This window comes from Macrobrachium rosenbergii, chromosome 1 (genome assembly GCF_040412425.1).
Source record: "Macrobrachium rosenbergii isolate ZJJX-2024 chromosome 1, ASM4041242v1, whole genome shotgun sequence".
In the NCBI taxonomy this organism is placed as follows: domain Eukaryota; kingdom Metazoa; phylum Arthropoda; class Malacostraca; order Decapoda; family Palaemonidae; genus Macrobrachium; species Macrobrachium rosenbergii.
Genome location: NC_089741.1, coordinates 18,697,495 through 18,718,794, shown reverse-complemented (window position 1 = coordinate 18,718,794; position 21,300 = coordinate 18,697,495). Strand labels below are relative to the sequence as shown.

General features: G+C 35.8%; 1 protein-coding gene across 1 annotated transcript in view; it reads right to left on the bottom strand.

Annotated features, from left to right (window-relative positions):
- Positions 1-21,300, bottom strand: part of LOC136839061 (organic cation transporter protein-like) — a 78,535-nt gene extending 57,235 nt beyond the window's left edge. Inside the window, exons 1-4 of the mRNA XM_067104745.1 lie at positions 19,390-21,300; positions 19,029-19,175; positions 18,796-18,876; positions 18,500-18,582 (exon numbers count right to left, since the gene is read on the bottom strand). The gene's annotated coding sequence lies outside the window, so the exon portion shown is untranslated. The remainder of the gene's footprint in view (positions 1-18,499; positions 18,583-18,795; positions 18,877-19,028; positions 19,176-19,389) is intronic.

The following is a 21,300-nucleotide window of genomic DNA, read 5'->3' as shown; positions in this document are numbered from 1 at the left end:
TAATAAGTATGACTTTGCCAAAGGTGCTCAGTGGCAGACAAACTCAAAACAAATATTGTCACCTTCAGGAGCAGATTTATTGCTGTTCAAGAGAGCATATTCCAACTCTGACATACTAAATTCTCTATTATAATATATATCTTCTATTGTTTAAAAATTTACTGTTATTAATTCTATTTTATTTTTCTTTGTGCGGAAGTGTTCATCTAAATTTTTGTCACTACTTACATTTGCTAAATTTTCTCCTGTTATATTACTTATTTCTTTTGGATCAAGTGTTCTTTTCCTATATTTTAATATGGCATGTCTAGGTGGTTTAACATGAGTGCCATTTATTTTCTTGAATTTTTCCCATATTTTTTGTATGGGAGTATTATTAGAGAGATCTGATACGTATTTCCTCCAGGAAACGATTCTTCCTTGAATTACTTCTTTTTTAAATTTTGCAGATATTCTGTTGTATAGATTAATGTATCAATTTCTAGTAATAATATTGTCATTTTTTGTAAAGTTCCTTCTAATATCAGTAATGTTTTATTTATTTTACTAAACTTTCTATTCAGATTATCTAATCATCTCCCTATTGAGTGTTTTATATTTATTAATTCTGTTAGCTTATTAGACCACCATGGAACTTTTGTGTTTTGTTGGATGGGGTTTTGAGTTTGGTATTGCTTTATCAGCAGCACTTTTAATGAAATCAACAAGAAATTTATTACTTTCATTGTGGTCTTTTAAATATTCAAATGGTGGGATATTTCTAGTGTGCATTTCATATCATTCCCAATCTGCTTTATAAATGTTATAGTGGGGGACATGTTTTGCAGGATTGTTTTGTAATGAGGAAATTAATATTGGGAAATGATCACTGGTGTGCAAGTCATCAATGTATTCCAGTCTAATCTGTCAACTATACTTCTTGTACATAGAGTTAAGTCTGCTGAGGAAAATGTTCCATGTGTTTTTGAAAAATGTGTGCTAATTTCGTCATCATTTATACAACACATATAATCTAAATCCATGAACTCTTCTATTTTACTCCCTGTACTATCTGAGTTTGTGCAATGACAGTCCCAGATTGGGTTGAGCATTAAAATCACCTACTATTAATGTGGGTTCCTTGGTATTGTTAAGTAAATCTTTAAGTTTATCAATGTTGCAATTTTTATTAGGTTGGTTGTATAAATTATAAATTATGTAATTATCGTCTTTATTCGTATTTTAATACTTGATATTTGCAAGTCAGTAAAGTTTACAGGGGCTCTGTTATAACATACTTTGTTATGTACATATATAGCAGTACCTAAATTTCCTTCTTCCTCTCTAGATGTAGATACTAAGGTATATTTACCTACTGTTGATATTATTTTGTTGATATGTTGTAAACATAACATCATTGGTTCATATTCCCTTAGTAATCGTTGTATTTCTCCCTAATGTAATCTGGTCTGTAGACCATTTACACTCCATTGTATAGTATAATTATTGAAAATATTACGTTAGTGTGTCAAGTGTTATTTTCTTTTTGTGGATCATCAATTTGCATTTTTTCTGAAACTTCATTTACGATATTTATTTGTTTTTCTTTATAAGATATTAGGTGTTCAATGCACATACAGCCCTTTTCGCCAGTGTCTAAACTAGTAGTTTCTTTATCTCTGTATCTTTTAAAATTTCATATAGTGTTTGTTAAATTGTCTTTTGTTATGCTTTTGTTTTTGTTGCACAGTTCAATGAAACATTCATTACATCCACATGTGTCGTTTTTTCGCTTACTCTTGTAGCACCATTTGTCAGTGATGGAGTAATCTCTTCTCCCATCACATAATCATTCTTCTCAATGGTTTGTTCCTCTACTATTTGATGTTCTGGGTATCTGTTTCAATTGGTTTTATTATTATTTTTGGAGAAAACGGTCATTTCCTAGCGGGATCATGCATTCTTAACTTTTAGTGCTAATTTGGCTTCTTTTATAGGCATTCCCGTTCTTTCCTGAAGTAATTTCAGTTCTGTATTGTTTATGTAATACATACACTCCTTAGATCTTGCATGGTGATCCTGTCCACAGTTCACATATTTCGGTTCACCCCACCTCCACTGTGTGGTATGTTTGTCAGATCCACAATACTCACATATAGATGTATTACGGCAATTTTCCCTTGTATGTCCGTACATACTATAGTTTTGGCACTGTAGTGGTTTTGGAACATACGGTCTCAGTTCTCTGCTTTGGCCCAGGGTTTTAATTTTTAAGGGTAATTCATGGCCTTCAAACTTCATCTTTATTATTCTCAGTGTTTCTCCATTACTCCGTCTACTGGCTAAGTCGTATATTTCGCAATCATGTACATTGTTGTACCTTTTTTTATGGGAATCCAGCAATATATTTTTTTCTATTGGTTCTTCATCATTATCAGGGAGTACTATGGTACCCTGTACACTGTTCATATTGTTATGTTTTTTATATGTACCTTTATATTATCGATATTTTTTATAGATAAGTAATTTTCTGGTTGATTTTTTGTTGTGGTTTCTATCAACCACATCTGATCTTTTACTTGTCTGAATGACAAGTGAGTCAAGGATGGGTCAAGATATTTGTTTGTTATTTTTTTGGTCTGCTTTGTACTGGAGCATAAGGTTCCAGTGTAATTACATTAGGATTTTTATTTGATTTTTCCAGAGAAAGGTTGTCAGAGGAAGTTCCAGCGGTTGTCAATTGTCAACTGTGCCGAGTCACTACCATCAAAGGGCCCAGGGGTACTTGAATCTTTCAAATTACTCAACATAAAGATTTAAGTATAAAAAATAATTAAATAAACCTGAAAGCCTTAACAAGATATCATCAGCCTTTCATGGAGTTTATTCTTCCACAAATGGCACAAGTGAGAACCGACTCCCAAATGTCCGCTCCCTACCCTACCCCACAGGGGATGGCATAACACGATTAGAGTGGCCCAAGTGTAAGCCAAACCTGCTTGCTAGGACTGACAATATTACTAGAATACAATCATTCCCACCCCAGTCATGTTATGGGCAAACCAGATAGAATGCCGAGAGTCCTATCCCCAGAACTAGACCCCCTGGAATCTGTGGTCCAGCCCTAAAGAACAGTTCCACTTTTGAGCTATCACTCTGATAACTCTCGTGTCCAAACATTATCGGGCAGCTGATGGTCCTGCCACAGTTCCCACTATTTAGCTTTGGATATAAACCCAATCCCAGTTATGATATCTTTTCCTATTTAACAGGTCCAATAAATTTTAGGAAAAGTCAAAAATTCAACAAAAGTTAATCCCAACAAATATATCATCATATATAAGACTCTTGGACTCAAACCCAGGAACAAATACCTGGGGCTCAAGAGCCCCCTCATCACGTCAAGGTGGTCCCACATCGAGGGGGAAACACTCACTGAACACTCACACTTACTATACACTCACACTCACTAAACACACACACTTACTATACACTCACACTTACTATACACTCACACTCAATAACACTAAACACTCACTGAAAACTCAACACTCACTAGGCACTCACTATAGGCTACCCTAAACACTCACTAATCACTCATAAAACACTAAACACTCACTAAATACTCACTGTACCCCAAACAGGAAACATTCACTAAACACTCACTTAATCCTAAACATTCATTAAACACTAAGCACTCACTATACACTAAACATTCACTAAGTAATCACTTTACACTAAACACTCACTAAGAACTCACTATACACTAAACACTCACTAAACCCTAAATGCTCATTAAATCCCTAAACTCACTACACACTTACACACTAAACATTCACTAAACACTAAACATTCACTAAAGACTAATTTTCACAAGACATTCACTAAACATTCACTGAATACTTACTAAACATTCACTAAACACTAATATTCACAAAATATTCACTTAACCCTAAACACTCACTAAACATTCACTGAATACTTATACACTAAACATTCACTAAACAATAAATTCACTAAACATTCGCTAAACCCTAAGCACTCACTAAATACACACTAAACATTCACTAAACCCTAAACACTCACTAAACTTTCACTGAATGCTTACACGTTAAATACTCACTAAACACTAACATTCACAAATCATTCACTAAACTCTAAATACTCACTAAACATTCATTGAATACTTACACAGTAAACAATCACTTAATACTTACACGCTAAACATTCACCAAACACTAATATGCACTAAACCTTCACTAAATAAACCCTAAACACTCACTAAACACTTACACACTAAGTATTCACTAAACCCTAAACACTTACTACACATTCAGTGAATACTTACACACCAAACATTCACTAAACACTTAATATTCACAAGGCATTCACTAAACACTCACTTAACATTCACTGAATACTTACACACTGAACATTCACCGAATACTTACTGTACACACTAAACATTCACTAACATTCACAAAACAGTCACTAAGTCCTAAACTAAACATTCATTAAGCACCTACTCATAAACATTCACTAAACTTACTCACTACTCTAAAAATTCGCTAAACACTTACTCATTAAACATTAAAGATAAAAAAAAATTCACAACCCCTGTTCAAACACTTACTCATTAAACATTAAAGATAAAAAAAAATTCACAATCGCACTAAACCCCTGTTCAATTTGCAGGTTACCAGACCTTTAAAGATGGCTGCAAGGCTTTGCAGTGCTGCCCTGGTGGAAGACCAATGAACTATGTAGTACTGGTATAGAGATCGCAACTCCAGGTATATACCCTCTATGGGCACGGCTCAGTTCTCTAATTGCCAGTTCAGTTTGGAGGTATTGCCTTTTCATCGGCACCTCTTGAGTTCCTTAGTCCTCGTTTCTGAGTTCTTTCAGTTTTTGTCTCTTGTCTTCCAGATTCTGTGCTGCATGTCTTTCAGCTCTTCTATTCTTTCTTTTGTAAACAAGGCACTTCCTACTATATCTTACTCACTGCCTTGATGTGGGTGCTGTTAATTTTTGGCTTTTATTATTTCTTTGCGTAGCTTCTTTACATTTCAGAATAAATAGTGTTTAATATCTCCTTCTGGTGCCCTACAAAATGTGCATAAAGAATGTCCTTCTTGCTTTTTCCTATTGTTTAGGGGTAGGAAATTTGCTCTAAATCGATAAACAGTAACTGCTGATTGCCCACTATCATAAATTCTATCTTCTCCCATTTTTGTGTTCCATTTCCATAGATTTCTTAACTACTTTATTCGCAGCCTCTCTTTAAAGTTTTTTTTATTCACTTTTCTTTTTTTTTTTTTGTTTCCTCTGTCTTCATTCTCCTAAGTTTTCTTTCATTTTGTCCCATCTCTTCCACATAATTTCCAAATACTTTCATCCATTTGTTGTTTCCACCCTTTTTCTAACACACCCTTCCCAGAACTTTCCCTTTCTTCTACACTCTTCATAAATTGTATTACATTTACAAATCTTGCGTTCACTTCAGTCATACCAATTCCTCTCCTTTAATGTACACACTGTGGCATTTCTACGTGCTCCTAGCATTTTCCTCTTCACCTTGTTTCCTATCCTTTGCAGGCTTTTCTCGTACAATACTGATGGCAATGTTCAGTGGTCCAGTTCAGTTTGGAGGTACAGTATTGCTCTTTTAGTTTCTTTCTGCTTGTCTTCCTGATTCCATGCAGTATGTCTTTCATCTTTCTTATTTCTTCTGTTAACATTAAGTTTCCTAATACAGTAGGAAATTTCTTCTGTAAACATTAAGTTTCATACTATATTTTTTCACTTTCATCATCGAGTAGTGGCAAGACAAAAATCACTTTCTTTAAAAGTACTTCCTTTTATAAAGGACAAGAACTAGTCATTTTAATGGTAACTCTAGTATCCTGCACAGACATCGGTATTAGTAAATTATACTCATTTTATTAGGCCTTTCTGGACACCATGTATGAATTGCTTACATTTCAACTACTCTGGCTTATTTATGGCATTTCATGGTAAATTACAGCATAGTATAGCAACTGCCTTCCTGATAAGTTCAGCATCAACTCAATATAGCTACATGGCAGTAATGATAACATCCATTTCGTTGGAAAACATGGGATTGGGATCGGAATGATTGCTTTTCTTTATTGACAAGGTCTGGAAATCTCTTATTTCTTACATTTTCCATTAATTAATAGCCTTGTATCCTTTACAAGGTAGGTATATTGATTCCTTCAAGGATAAAACCCATTTGAAAAATGGAGAATGATGAAATTCAAAGGGGTGAACAAAAACCAAGAAAATCAGAGATGAAACAATGGAAAATTTAGCAGTAATGGCAAGTGGATATATTTTAGATATCATAACAATAATACATCTAAATGAGTTTTTCTATTTGAGAATAAGCTTTAAGAAGATATTAGGATTTGGATAACAGAATAGTGAGAAAAATGATAACCTAAGGGAAATTATGGAAGTTTCATACGTAGATGAGGAAATGATGAAGGGGAGAATAGTAAATGATAGTTTCAGCAGGGCAACAGAAGAGCTGGATGACCCAGACCTACTTGGATGAAAACTAAGAGAAAGGCAGCTGGGGATGGGTGGAGATTTGTGGAACTGACAGTTAAGGAAAGGCATGAGTAGTGGAATTCTCACTTTCAACACTTGTCAGAAAAACTTCCTAGAGTTTCAAAGCAACATCAGACCAGGTCACGATGTGTACTGCTGCCACTCTCTAGAGTAAGAAAACCTCTTGCTCATTTTTCATCTTCTTTTGTGGGTGAATGTGGAAAGTTAAAGCACACAAACAGTGAAAAATATTTCCATATCATGGAGGATAACATCACTAGCATGCTGAATGAGGCAAAGAGTACTGTATTACTTTCCCTGTGGATGAGGCTTGAAACACGTGTGATGAGGATTTCCAAGAAGCCAAATAATGTTTTATCAGAATTTACTGACAGAGGGTGACACTACCATGGAATATTTCAACATTCCCCATTTCCTCATGGAAAGAGAACTTACATATGATAAGAAGGTAAAGTGAGTGGTAACGGTGGCTACGAAACTGACCTTCAACATTACCTAAAGAGAGGGACATAACAGGAATGTTAAGAGTGAAAGAGAAATTTCTTACAGGAGAGGATGACTATGAAGGATCGAGACTAGAAAAACCTAAAGGGGACAGAACACTAATGAAAATCGCAACAATGAACTATCCCCTGGTTGTGGAAGTAAATTATGTTACCAGACACAGTCATCTGGGAAGAAGAAAAAAAAAAAAAGTAGGGAATGAGCAATGCCACTAGTCATCACTCAGTGGATGGGTGAGGTGTTGGAGTATCTTAATATAATAACTGGTATATATACCATCTTGTCTTCTCAGCCTGTTCCGTCTTCACGTGAGGGGGCCAGAGTAAATATGGGGGTACTTCTATGGATAGTGGACACCCACAATGACACCCTAGCTGCAAGGGAGTTTACCTATGGAAGAGTTTCCCCCCCCCTGTACACTTAGTAACACCTATACAAGAAGTGAGGGAGGCTACCCTGTCCTTGTCTCTGGTGAGTGGTATGTGATTTTCACAGGAAATATTAAAACCATTGGGAATTACAAGAAATAGACAACAGCACAAGAACTTATGAAAAGTCTTCAGCAAAAACATAGTAAGTATGAGTCTACTGAAAGAACAAAATAATAGAGAAAATCAAAAACCTGATTAGCAGGAGTGAACAATGGAGTTGGTCAGCAATTCACTTGTATATGATACTAGAAAGTGACAAATGTTTTAACCGACACTGAGACCTCTTGATATGGAAGTAAGGAAAAGAAAATTAAAGTTCCAAATGTGGAATTAATTGAAGAAAAATCCTACCTCCGACAAATTTAAAATATTTTTTCATAAATACTAATAAAATTAGCCAAAGTAGTACATTACGCAACAGATCAAATGGTAAATTACTTATGGTCCTAATTTAAATTTTTAAGAGTGAATTGTCACTTCTGAGATGGAATGTGAACAGCCATAAAGCATTTTGTTGCTGTACAGCTGTATGCCCTAATGCATTTGCCTACAAAAGGCACTAAGGTGATTCCTTTAACCCCAAATTTACAAATTATAGATTATTCTTGAAAATCAAAATAACATGAAGGGGTTAATAATACATATTTAGAATAGTACTTTTCCAACTCACCTACTGACCACTGGTTTTAGGAATAATTCAGAGTGCACAGAAATAAGGATCTTGGGGATAACGAACCAACACGTGATTAGTTAGCTGGTAAATATTTTACTGTGACTGATATTAAACAAGACTTCATTTACTTAATGACAAGACTACCCCTCTTTATTGAAGCAATGAAGAAATGATGCAAAACATAAAAGGTGCCAGGCAGAAATCCTAGACTGCAAATGACTAACAAAACCAAATATAAATTAATTTATCAAAACCAAATAGAAGTAAAAATATCAAAGGTTATATCGATGAATCTAAAAATGACAAAGGGTACAAAGGCAGTTTAGATGTTGAATATTATAATACAAAATAATAAACAATGACAACTGCAGAGCTCTCCAATTTATGGGAGAGCAACATAGAGTTAGAGAAAAATTTGTACACTATTTGTTGGAACTGTCCACCATGAAACACCACCCCAGAAAGTATGGAAATGCATTCCCATTTCAAGAGATGCTCACACTAAGGAGGCACTCATGCAGACCTGCAACATAAGGCAGAGGAGCTTATAGAAGGAGGGATGCTGCATTGCCCATGAGCAGCCTGCATGTTGGAATAAAAGATAGCATAGGAGTAAAATCCCATCTCAGGAATCATTGCATTACTACTGCCATCTGTACTGGGAATGACTCCTATGTGGATATTACAGTTCAAATTGCTGCAATCAATGAAGAAAGGAAAGGCATCAGCACCAAGGGATGACAGGGTTACTTATGACATAGTATCAGCATTGGTAATGGTGGAAGGCAATACTCTTCTTGAGATTTTAAATATGATTTACAGGAGTGGAAAGATACCATACAATGGAAAACATCATTATGCCTGTCCCAAGGCCTGGAGGCCAGAGGAATTTTAAACTGATATCACTAGCTTCCAGTTTCTGTAATATGCTGGAAAGACCAATTTTGAATATAGGCTTTTAGCTAAGATTGATGGTTTACTTCATCCAAAACTGAATTGGTTCCTAAATGCATGAGGCACAGCCTCCTGGACAATAACAATTCAGTACTTGCTAATAACTCAGCAATATATTTTGTATTCTTGGGACAAAAAATGCTTTTCACAAAGCTAATGGACAAATAATCCCATATGAGTTGACAAAAATGGGTGTAAAAGGTAAAACTGTTCGGATGGATAAGGCCTTTTTCAAGAAAGTGGTTACTCTGAACTTGGCACTCCTAAAGGTGATGTTTTAAGTACAACCTTGTTTAATATCCTTATTAATGTCATTGTTAGTGCTAAGTTGCCCAGAGGAGCTACAATTATGGTTTATACTGATGATATCTTTATACAGATGAGAGCTTATCTCCAATTACAAAAGTCATAAAACATCACTGCCAGGATCTTTGACAAGCTAGGGTTTGGAATATCTACTAAAAATACAAAAGTTATTGTGTACCAAACAGGGATTTACAGAAGACCTAATGCTGCAGGATTATAAGCTTGCATATGTAGATGCATACAAATATTTAGAACTCTTTGTAGCTGGTAACCATAACAGACACATGTTGCTTAATTATTTAATCATGTGTTGTAAATCTAGAATGGAATAAGACCTCTAAAAGCCATGGCACATGGTCACAAGGATTGCATCAGTAGCTGTAAGTCATGCAGTTTTTGGCATACTGTACATTAAAACTGTGAAGGTCAATGCTACACCTGCTCTGGTGTACCTTTTAATGTCCAAACTAGCAAATGAGTTTGAATGTTTTAATATACAATAGGTACTGTCAGCCAGAAGGAATGAGCTTGCTTGACTGGGAATAGATTAAACATAGCTACATGTAAAAAATCTGTACATTATAACTGCAATAATGAATGTACTACATGAAAATAAGGGAGTCTTTATGCTTATTAAGACTGCAGTACTAACAGTAAAGGTATAAAATATCAGGAGAGAGTTAGGATTCACATCTTTAGCCAAGAGAAATCAACATTGTTACTGAGGGTCGAGCTCTAAGAGATAACAGAAATTCACCTCCAAAGATAGAATTACTGAATGCTCTTGGAGTGGAGCAAACAGTAGGAATAGCTGGACTGCACTAACAATAAAAATATCCAGTATTACAATGTTCTAGATTTGGTTTGTTAACAGACACTTGGACAGCCCCTTCCTCTGGTAAGGACATGCCAATTAACATGACCATAAATAGACCATCCTAGAAAAAGTCTTACATGTCTACTTATGAAATGAGACCACATTGTCAAGTAGCCATAGAGGAAAAGGCTGAGTAATGACAAAAAAATAAACAAGCATCAGGGGTAAGATAGATTTAAAATTCACACACTAAAAATCTTAAATGTGACAGTTCCAAAACAAAATTATCTGGTTAAATTATTCATTAAATGTACAAGAAACATAATTAAATTCAGTCAATCAAAACAATCCCAGGTGCAGTATTTCAAAACCTTACAGGTACTGTACTACTAAACCTTTAATCAACCATACCTAAGAATTCAAACTGTGAACCAATATGATCGTTATAGTGATACAAGCATGAAAATCACCATAAATACTCCACATGATCATTCTAGAAGGAAAATATCCTGCCCAATTCAAATTCCAATGCAGCAATCATTTTCCCATACAGTCATTATCTGGTTCATAGAACTCAAATTTTTGGCAGAAATTTCTCTGATTAAAAGGCACCTAGTATATTATTAAAAGTTTTAGATTATGCTGATATTCCTTCTATGCTTCCTTAATACTTTAACAATGCACAGCAATCCATCATGATGAAGCATGTTTCAAAATCCTTTCTTCCCTAACTGACTTTTATCTTTATTTTATCCAGTTGTCGACAAGTAGTAATGAAGTCTTAATAATCATAAAGACTCCCTTATTTTCATGTAGTACATTCATTATTGCAGTTATAATGTACAGATTTTTTACATGTAGCTATTTTTAATCTATTCCCAGTCAAGCAAGCTCATTCCCTCTGGCTGACAAACATATCCTGTCTAATTAGAAGCATGTTGAATAATATAGCAGAGATTTGCCTCATTAACAGCTGAAATAGCAGCAGTACCTATTGTATATTAAAACATTCAAACTCTCCAGAGCTTGCAGATCTTTATCTCCCTCCTCAGAAGACCACTGAATGAGATTTGAAAATGGATCTGAGATTCATACAAACATATCCCATATTTGCCAGGCAGGATGCTTTGCTTCGCATGAACTGCTACTTATTCTTTGCATTCTGTGTAGCAACTGCACAGCAACAGTTGCACTTTAGCCTTATCTGATAATGATGTCCACACCATCTTCTATATTACAGATGAAGAAATGTTGGCAGAAAGGATTCCTCACTGAACCATCATGAAAGCCTTTGCTAAATTTGGACTTGTGATCAGACGTTAATGCATATGATGCTGGCAGCCTTAACTAAATGATGGGCTACAGTAAGTAGTTTGCGACCTTCTTAAACACAGTCAGTACATCACACCTTTTCTGGTGTTTATAGCACAGATGTTCCCTCTCCCTGTTAGGATCTGATTTTGGTGAATCCATGTCAATGTGTTGAAATCATAGTTTGTAAAGAAATAACAAGTTTACAAGCACGGCTACCTGTACAGGCAGTCCCCGGTTATCGGCGGGGTTCCGTTTCTGAGGGTGTGATGATAACCGAAAATCGCCGCTAACCGAAAATCAGCAATTTCGGTGCTTTTTCGGAGATTTTTGGGGGTTATCGGCGCCAAAAAGCGCCGATTTTCGGTTATCAGCGCCTCTGTTAGGTATGTATCGGCGCCAATACCCAATTATCGGCGCTGATAAGTGGAAATCAGCGATTTTCGGTGCCGAAAATTGCCGATTTTCGTCGCTAGACAAGCCCCATAAAACAGAATCGCTGTTAACCGAGCCCGCTGTTAACCAGGGACTGCCTGTATAAAGGTTTCTATACCTTTCTTTGTAGACCTAACATCAGTGATTTGGGTTAAAAGCGCTGAAAAGGTAATTGGATACAAATTCTTGTTGATTGAGCAATCAGAACTCTGCCCATATTTCAGGTCGAGTTAATCTCACTCACTGTCGTATAGTCCTACTAAACAAGCAGGAAGGTTTTAAGATTTTGTGTGACATCAACCATAATCCTAAGCTTTGTTAACAGCTCTTTTGCCCTTATAACCCTAACACATTAGTTAAGTCTTGCATACCACTGTATTCCATTACTGTGCTTCTAATCCGGATGTCTCACTGTCTTTCACAAATAAAGCACAATGCTTGTCAGGACAGATGAGTCTCAGCTATATAATCGAAACCTTATCCACATACTTGCTAGTAACGGTAAGCACTTTTGTGCATACTTTTCAGCTTGATAATGTTGAACATCAGCTTACAGTTCTGGTGATATTATGCATTTTTTTGTGAATTGTGATTTTTTTAAGCCGTAATTTTCTTCTGGCCTGGCATGATTCAGTGTTACTGGGAGGTCATCAATAGTGTTAAGCACTCGTAAATTTTTTGTAACTGTACCATCATCAAAAAGATAGAATATGAACCACCACTGATTTAGGTCACAGCTAAATCCATACTTTCAGCTTTGCCACTCTCTTGAGTCCACATTTCCAAAATTACAATATAATATTTGGTGTCCTTGAAGCTGGTTTTAAACATACTTTCAGAGAAACATTCAATTTGTTAACCTCAACAACTTTGGCCTGCGAGCCAACAGAGTTTACTTATTTAGCTTCTACAGTACACTTCCAACTTCTATGAGCATAGGAATGAGAAGGGAGTGTATTGAGGCTCACTGCCTGAACAAAAGTACAATATCTAAGCACTACACATAAATTGACTGCATATGAGATTGCTTTTATGATGTATTTATTGCATATTCTTTTCAGGGATGAACTATTTTCTGCATAATATAATACATATTAAACGGCACCCTCAAGACTAACCCAACAATATCAAAACTAGACTTGGTAACAGATGGTTCCCTTCTTGGAAAATGGCTGCCTGTTGGAGTTCCAAGTAAAATTCTTAAGTGCACCTGATATTAACATGATTCAAAACAAAGTGAATTACTGCAGACAAAACCATGTTAATCAAACAACTCAAGGAACTTGAAAAAACAGACAAATTTTATGTCAGCAATGGCACCTTGGAAAATGAGTACCTTGAAGAACTTTCAAGTACTAAGGCTCTTTTTTTTTTTAAACTATGCTTTATTTATCATTCATGCCAACTTTTATGCTTATATAGTCTAAATTTTTCTCTTTATTCTCATACCTGTTAAACTTATGAGACAAAATCTCACTGCACATTTCATGGCTTCTGCAATCTACTTCAATACCATGGCACTTCAGGACAGTTTACTTTTTAAATATTGGAAATTTTATCTTTATAGCTCTGAACAAGAGTGAAGAAATTACATGAGGTAGAGTAGTAGGCCTTGGAGAGTCAACATGTTTCAACCAGCAGGAATGTGATGAATGGCTCATCTTAGAAGCACACAGCTGTTCTGGTAGCTTGTCTTGAATCAATGTCACACCTGACAGATTTCTCTTTGACAAGAGAGGAAAAGTCATATTCCCCCATTTCAAGCACTGTGATCAACTAGATGAGGCAGCTATTGGCAACTGAAAGGATACCTGGGAGAGGCACAGACGCAAATAATTCATCTGGATAAAGGACCATTATATTCTACACCCATTCCAGATGAATCTGAGCAAACTTCCTGCAAGAGACATCATCCTGTGCATGAACAGACTGATTGAGCCTTACATCAGGAGCCATTTCAAACAGCTCTCTTCACTAGAGCATTTCATGAGTAGACTGTCTACAATTTAGAAGCAATCACAAAATTTTCATGTAACCATACATGTTCAATTTTTTTTTCTCTTGGTATATTTAAGAGTATTGTTCTTGAAAAGTCACTGAGATGATTCAAAAATTATTTTCTGTTCCTCTATAATGAATTTCCATTACTTTTTAAATAAACAGTAAAAAGTGCCCAAGTATTTGACACCTGTTTAGCTTTTAAAATGCATTTATGAAAATATTTCACATAATCAACAGGTGTAAGCTATAGAACCTATATATCGTACATGCCTTGCCACTGGTTGGGTGAGAGTGTGGGTACAGTGGATGCCCACAAATACTCGGTTAACTTATTTAAAGATAAATATGACACAACTTGGGGACGGGGACAACACTACATCACTCATACAGCTAGCCGTCATTTATTATTGTCTCCTGGCACATCATTCCTGGCCAAAAATGAGAACCCTTTGGAGAAAATCTCCTACTCTGATAAGGGAACTCAATTTTTCAAATGAAACATTATGACCAGTTCAAGCTCTTGAGGTTTACTGAGAGGTCACGGCAAACATCCCAGATGGTCCGATTTTCCTACACCCTAGCACAAACAAACCACTCTCTCTACATGGGCTGAGAATTATTTTAGTACTCCTTATTAAAAAGGCAGACCCTCATTCCTTTCCTAACGCATGACATCTGAAAGGGAAGTACATTGTTGGCTTTCTTCCCAAATATTTGTTTCGAAGAAGTCTCTGAGTGTACAGGGTGGACATCAAAGGCAATATTCGTAAAACATTATTGCCATGAGCTCCAACAAATTTGACTACACTGTGTATCAGTAAGTGATATGGTACATCCTGTCCTCATAGGTGCTTCAACAGAAAACCATGGGTCTTCTTGATGTGGTGGTTATGCTAAGATATTGCTGAGAAAGGCGCAACAATACCGTGACCAAACCCAGCATATTTTGGTAAGTCACTTTAGAACTATGTCTTAATATTTTCAAGTTTGTGTTTGTTTCATGTTATTTGTTGCCAAACTCTAGGGGTATCTGGAATAAAGAATGTGGTTTATAACTTGTGACTTTACCTTGGACTGATAATTTATCTGGGTTGCTGGGATTGATTTTTAGGAGCTAAGCCATTTTGTCACCTGCCAATTTCTTTTGCAAGCTCCTTTGAGGATGAACACTGGCTACACCATCAGAAAACAGGTTTTGATATAGGAAAAACCTGTTTTTGTTAGATGTTGTGAGTCCCTAATGAAAAGGCATGGGACTGAGGTGAACAATTATCCTGCACAGACCTGAAAAAGTAATGAAGAAAATGGCCAATGTAGAATGCACCATTGCCACAACAGTGTGTAAAGAATAAGAGCTGAACCTAGGTAGTTGGTGTAGACAAAGAGATAGAGCCCTCTTGTCTTGAGTCCTTATATTCTACCATTGTGACAACATGTGCTATTCTGGCCAAGACCAACCAGAAGAGAATTCTTTGAAACTGGTTGGTCTGTCTTATAGAGCCCTGGGGCGACCATGAGAGTAGCTCCTTTGAGGATGAACAGATGCTAGCAAAAATAGGTTTTTCCTATGTCAAAACCTGTTTCTTATGTTAGTTAATGATGCCAATACAATAACTGTCACTATAAGTATATACTACTGTAGTATAGAAAGTCTTACTTGTAATTTTAAGATTCTTTTAGGTTACATCTAACAACAAATTCAGCATTAATCACAGTGCAGGTAAGTGATCTGAACAGCATCAACACTGTTAATTCCTCTGCCCCACACTGAGGTTAATTTACAACAGCCACTCTCCAGGAGTTTTGTTTAGTATACAGCCAGGCAGTGATTTTCATGCAGATGCAAGGAGCTAATGAAAGTTGCATTTAGAATATTGCCAGGCAGTGGTTTTAATGTAAACACATAAATCTAATGGGAGTTCCATTTAGTATCTTCAGTATAAAGCCAGGCTCTGGTGCATTTAGTAAACAGCCAGGTGATGGTTTTATTGTAGATGCACAGATCTAATGGGATTTGCATTTAGAATACAATCAGGCAGTAATTTTAATGTGGATGCACAGATTTAAAGTAGAATTGTATTTACATGGAATGGGAGGCAGCCAGGTGGCAGTGTTAATGTACATTCATGGATAATAGGAGTTCCATTTAGAATACAACCGGGTGGGGGTTATAATGTAGACGCACAGATCTAATGGGATTTGCAGTTACAATAAACCAAGCAGTGGTTTTAATGTAAAAAATATCATGGAAGTTGCATTTAGAAAATAGCCAGGAAGTGATTTGCTGCACACAGATCTAATGAGAGCTGCATTACAATATAGCCAAATGCTGGTTTTAATGTTGATGTACAAATCTAAAAGTGAATAGCAAAATTTCTTGTTACATAACCACCAGGTGGATTCTGAAATACAGTTTCAATCTCAACATCATGGGCAATTACACAGAACTCCTCTACATAGCTGACAGAGATTGCTGGCAAACACAAGTACAGTAACATTTACTGAAACTTAGTCTGCAACTATAAATAAAGAGGAAACAGTTTTCCCATGACTCTGGACCTACTACTTATTGTGAAGAAAAATGAAGTGTTTTCATGAATCAAGATTTCAGACTTATGATAAGGATAAATAGTGTTTCATGCATCTGGATCTACTACTTAAAGAGGACAAATCAAGTATTGTTCATGAATCCTGTCTATCACTTACGATTAAATACACGTGTTCTTTCACAAATATGGATCTATTACTCAAAATGAAGACAAAATAGGCGTTTTTCATGAATCTGGATTTACTTTTTGCAAAGCTGGACCTACTGTGTATAATAAAGGACAAAACAAATGTGTCTTCATGAATAAAGATCCATTAAGTATAATTTATGAAACAACAAGTGTTTTACACGAATCTATGGCTGATACGAAAAATGAGAAAACAAGAATGCCTTTTCCATTAACCTAAATATAACATAATGTAAAATAAAAAAAATGGTGTTTCTTACATGCAGAGGATCATACTATTTATGTTTTAGGAAACAAAATATTTTTCCTTGAATCAGACCTCTGTGAAATTATTTCACCCACATCTTTCCTGTTCTTTCAATGACACACATCTCCAGTCTCCATTCTTGGGGGTCTTATCCAAGTAGGTATGGGTCTTCCAACTCTTATGGTGCCCACAGAGGCCCGACTGACACTATCAAGTACTATTCTCCCAGAGGTTGGGCAAAGGACCTGTCAAAGCCATCCCCATCTACCTTTCATCATTATCTCATCTACATACTGAACATTTGTAAAGTCTCTTATTGTGTCATTTTTCACTCTATCCTGCCATCTGACTCCTACTGTTTTTTTTAAAGCTAATTTTCAAATTGACAAACCCTTTTAGATATGTTTTCATTGTCAAACCATGATTCATGCCCATTCGGCAATACACATTGTACAGTACAACATTTACAAATAATCTTACTTCAATTTGCAATTTCACTTTAATAATGGCTAATTCATGTGTAAGAGAAGATCATAAACAATGATACCTGCTATGAGTCAGATCAAAAAGCAAAATATCTATCCTCTTGAAGTAATCACCTCCAATGGTAAATGCCTCCCCCCCATAAAATAAAATTACATTTAAAATTGATGAAATCAATTACTAGGATTGGGACAAGAGGGAGAGTGTGCCTTCTACCTGTATATCTTCCAACCTCAAGGTAAAGAATTTGCTGTGAGCAATGCTTAGGGAGAGGCAGAGGCTGGCTTCCCTTCCCAATTAGGATTTGGAGTGCAAGGTTAGGTTGGAATGAATCCCTGTATTTCACTTTTGCTTGGTGGTGCTTAACATGAGGTGTGTCCCCCAGGTCAGGTAAGGACCTGGCACTCTAAGTTAGGACTCCCTATATTTTACTATGTGACTTATGGCACTTAAGATCAGGATAAGTGGGGTGCTAGGCTTGATTACGATAATGAAAATAAGGTCTGGATGCATCCCTGCAATTGGCCTTGATTGTTATACATAAGGGGCTGAGAAAATGAAAATGAGTGGTTGTACCAACAACAATGGTCATAATGCATAATACTCAAATTAAATACCGTAGTTAGAAAAATATAGGGCTCTGTATTCAGCAAAAAGTTAAAGTATCAACGTATTTACAATTTTTCTTGTAACACTCACCAACTCTTTATAGTGGTCAAGACTGTTCAACTTAGGGAGTCCAAACCCTATTATCTTGATTACTGCTGAGTACACTAGTAGCTGGAAATGTTTAGTGATGAGATGGAAGAAGACAAGTCATTTGATGTGGCTTTAATGAACAGGAAGGGTGCAATTGCATTTAACACAGTTTTGGTTTTCCTTCATTCTAAACCTTAGGCAGCACTGTCGTATTCCAAAAATATTCACCAAACTCACGAGTGAAAAGACTGAACATAGCAGCAACATTGTTCAGTAATCCTGACCTAGATTAATATGAAAATAACAAAGCAACAGTTGAACACTTACCATCTCCTGAAGGCAGTAAAAGCTTTCAGTACTGAAAGTCCAAAATCCATCTATTTTGGTGACCAAACAGCAGTTAGAGAAGCCTGTTGAGTAAAATCAAAATGAGTTCACAGTACATGACATTAACTTAGAATGTATTATATCTATTTTTTTTCCTTACATCTTATAACTTAGCAACTCTTCCTTTCCAGTAAAAATATAAACAGTTCATGAGTTAAGATATTGAACATAACAAGACTACTACTTTGCAATCCTAGAGTAACATAAATATAACAAATAAGAAATTAAACACTTACCATCTCCTGAGGAAAGTAAAATTCTGTTTAATACCGGGAGCCCAAAAATAACTGGATGGCCAATAGACATTGGGGAGGTACCTGTTAAGTAAAGTCATGATGGGTTCACATTACATTAAGGTCTTACTCCAGATGTAAACTACAGTAGCAGTTATTTATCTATTCATTTATTTATCTATTGCTTTATTTATTTTGCTTTTATTCCAGTAATAACAGTAATCCTACATTCTTACCTAATATAAAAATAGCAAGTGCGTCAATGAATATTCTTGTAACAGTCAAGGCTAGTTGATTTCTATTTCTTTGGATCACCGTTCAATTGGTTAAAGTTGGAGTGCATAAGCATTTCATTTCATTACCTACAACCACATAGAAGGAGCCTGTTGAGCAAAGTCAAGGTGAATACAAACTATAACATAAAATACAACCTTGAGTATTTTGTTTTCTCATCCTGAACCTTTGGCATCATTTCATTCCACTATTATTAATCATTATGTATGAATGAAACAATTAAACAAAATTAATTTGCAGTCAATGAATAATAGTGTAATAATAAAGAAACAACTGAGAAATCAATTTTCTTTTAACACTTACCATCAGCTGGGTAGGGAGCCTACTGAGGTAGTCCTAACCTTGACTCCTATGGACAGGCTCATATTCCATAAGATTTTCTTCATGGTCCCCCTACAATCACCTCATCACCATCTCGGCTTCTGGAACCAGTGCTTCTCAATTAGTTTTGCTGATTGACAAGACCTCCATAACAAGACTTGTCATTAGGTCCCAAGTGTCTTCGGAGTGATTTAATGTCAGGATGAATAGGTCATTCTACTAGTAAGGTACTTCCATGGCATGGCAGTATCAACTAAATTCACACATTTTCTTTTTACTTCTTCCCCTGAATGAAGGTTACAGCCTCTCTAGTAAGGTGTAAAAGTTTTTCAGAGGTCATTTTGGAAGTGAAGGATGTAAATACCCAAAGAATCTCTGCTTATGACAACCTGGCATGCAAGTGAGAAGGTACCTCCAGGTGTCTACCAGATGCTAAAGTGCTTTGAAAGCTTTTTGATAAAAAACATTTTCCATTTTCATAATTTTTTTTTACCAAATTTAAGAATATGAGCAGCAATTCATCCCAGCCATGCCCATGCCAATATGCCCCATGCTCAGAATGTTGGCTGCTTCCTGAACAGCAATGAGAATGTCACCATTAGGCATCACTTAGAGTGCAGTACTGCATATTTTTGGATGTTGCGTGGGACAAGTCACATTGGGCAGATGTTTTTTAATAAAGTTCTCAAAGTAAAAGGTTGTTGATATTCTTTACAAAATGTTGTCCACTATATCTACACTGTTCTCAACAGGAGTAATAATCACTACAGTAATTACCTTGAGGTCATTTTCATCAAAAGATTCTACTGGAGAAGTCCCCGCTCATCGGATCAGCATTAAAAGTAAAATGGAAAATAGAGCCCAGCAAATACTTACTGCATGGGAGGTTCTATGATGACTGCCATTTTGCAAAGAAGTTTTAAGTTCTTCACCTGAATGATACCAGAAGATCACTGACACAGATTCAGAGGGTAAATCAATACACACATCAAGGACAGCTGCTGACTGCATGGCATACTCCAAAGGTTAATAATTAAAACATATACTGTCATGAGTTCATAACCTTCAAAAAATTCAGCATCTCAATGATAAATAAATTTCAGAAGTGGTTAATGGCATATTTTTCTCTTATTTGAAAGGCTCAGCCTGTTAATGACTGCCAATATGATTAGATTTCATCAGTAATAAAAAATGCAGGCAATTATCACTTGTACAACAATGTTTACACATGCAGTACCTGTGAACCAATTAGCAGATGGATGAATGAACTGCTCAGCATGAAGGCTGAAAGGACCATTAAGTGCAATCAATCAACCAGTCACTATTATCAAAGGAGCAAGAGGCTGTGCAGCAGTTTTCATCTGATATCCAAGCTCAATTTTTAACCAGAGATTAATGTTCTCAATGTCCTGAAAAATACATAAAGATTGATTTTACAGCATGACCGGAGTTAGTCCCCATTTCTTATTCATGATAAACTGTGAGAGGAGAACAATACAGTTATTTGGGGATATGATAAATCCAGTACCATCTTTCCATGATTTCAAGTTTGACCAAATACTGAAGAGAAAAACTTGACTGCTATATATTTAAGGTTCAATTTAAGCTTCTTGGTACAATACATTTAACAGTCCAAACTTTTTAAGTTCTATAATGATAGATTTAAAGAATCATTACAGTACTATTTTCATTCAAATTATTCATACTTACAAACAGGACATACTGAATGGCCTATAACCTGAAAGACATCTTTCAACAAAACACAATTACAATGTAAAATAAAGACAAAAGAGATAGAGAGAAATTGCAGTTTAAAATACTAAAAGTACTGCAGAGTACAGTAAAATACAAGTAAATGTTTTCAAGGAAGAAATCACCAAGATACAGAGACCT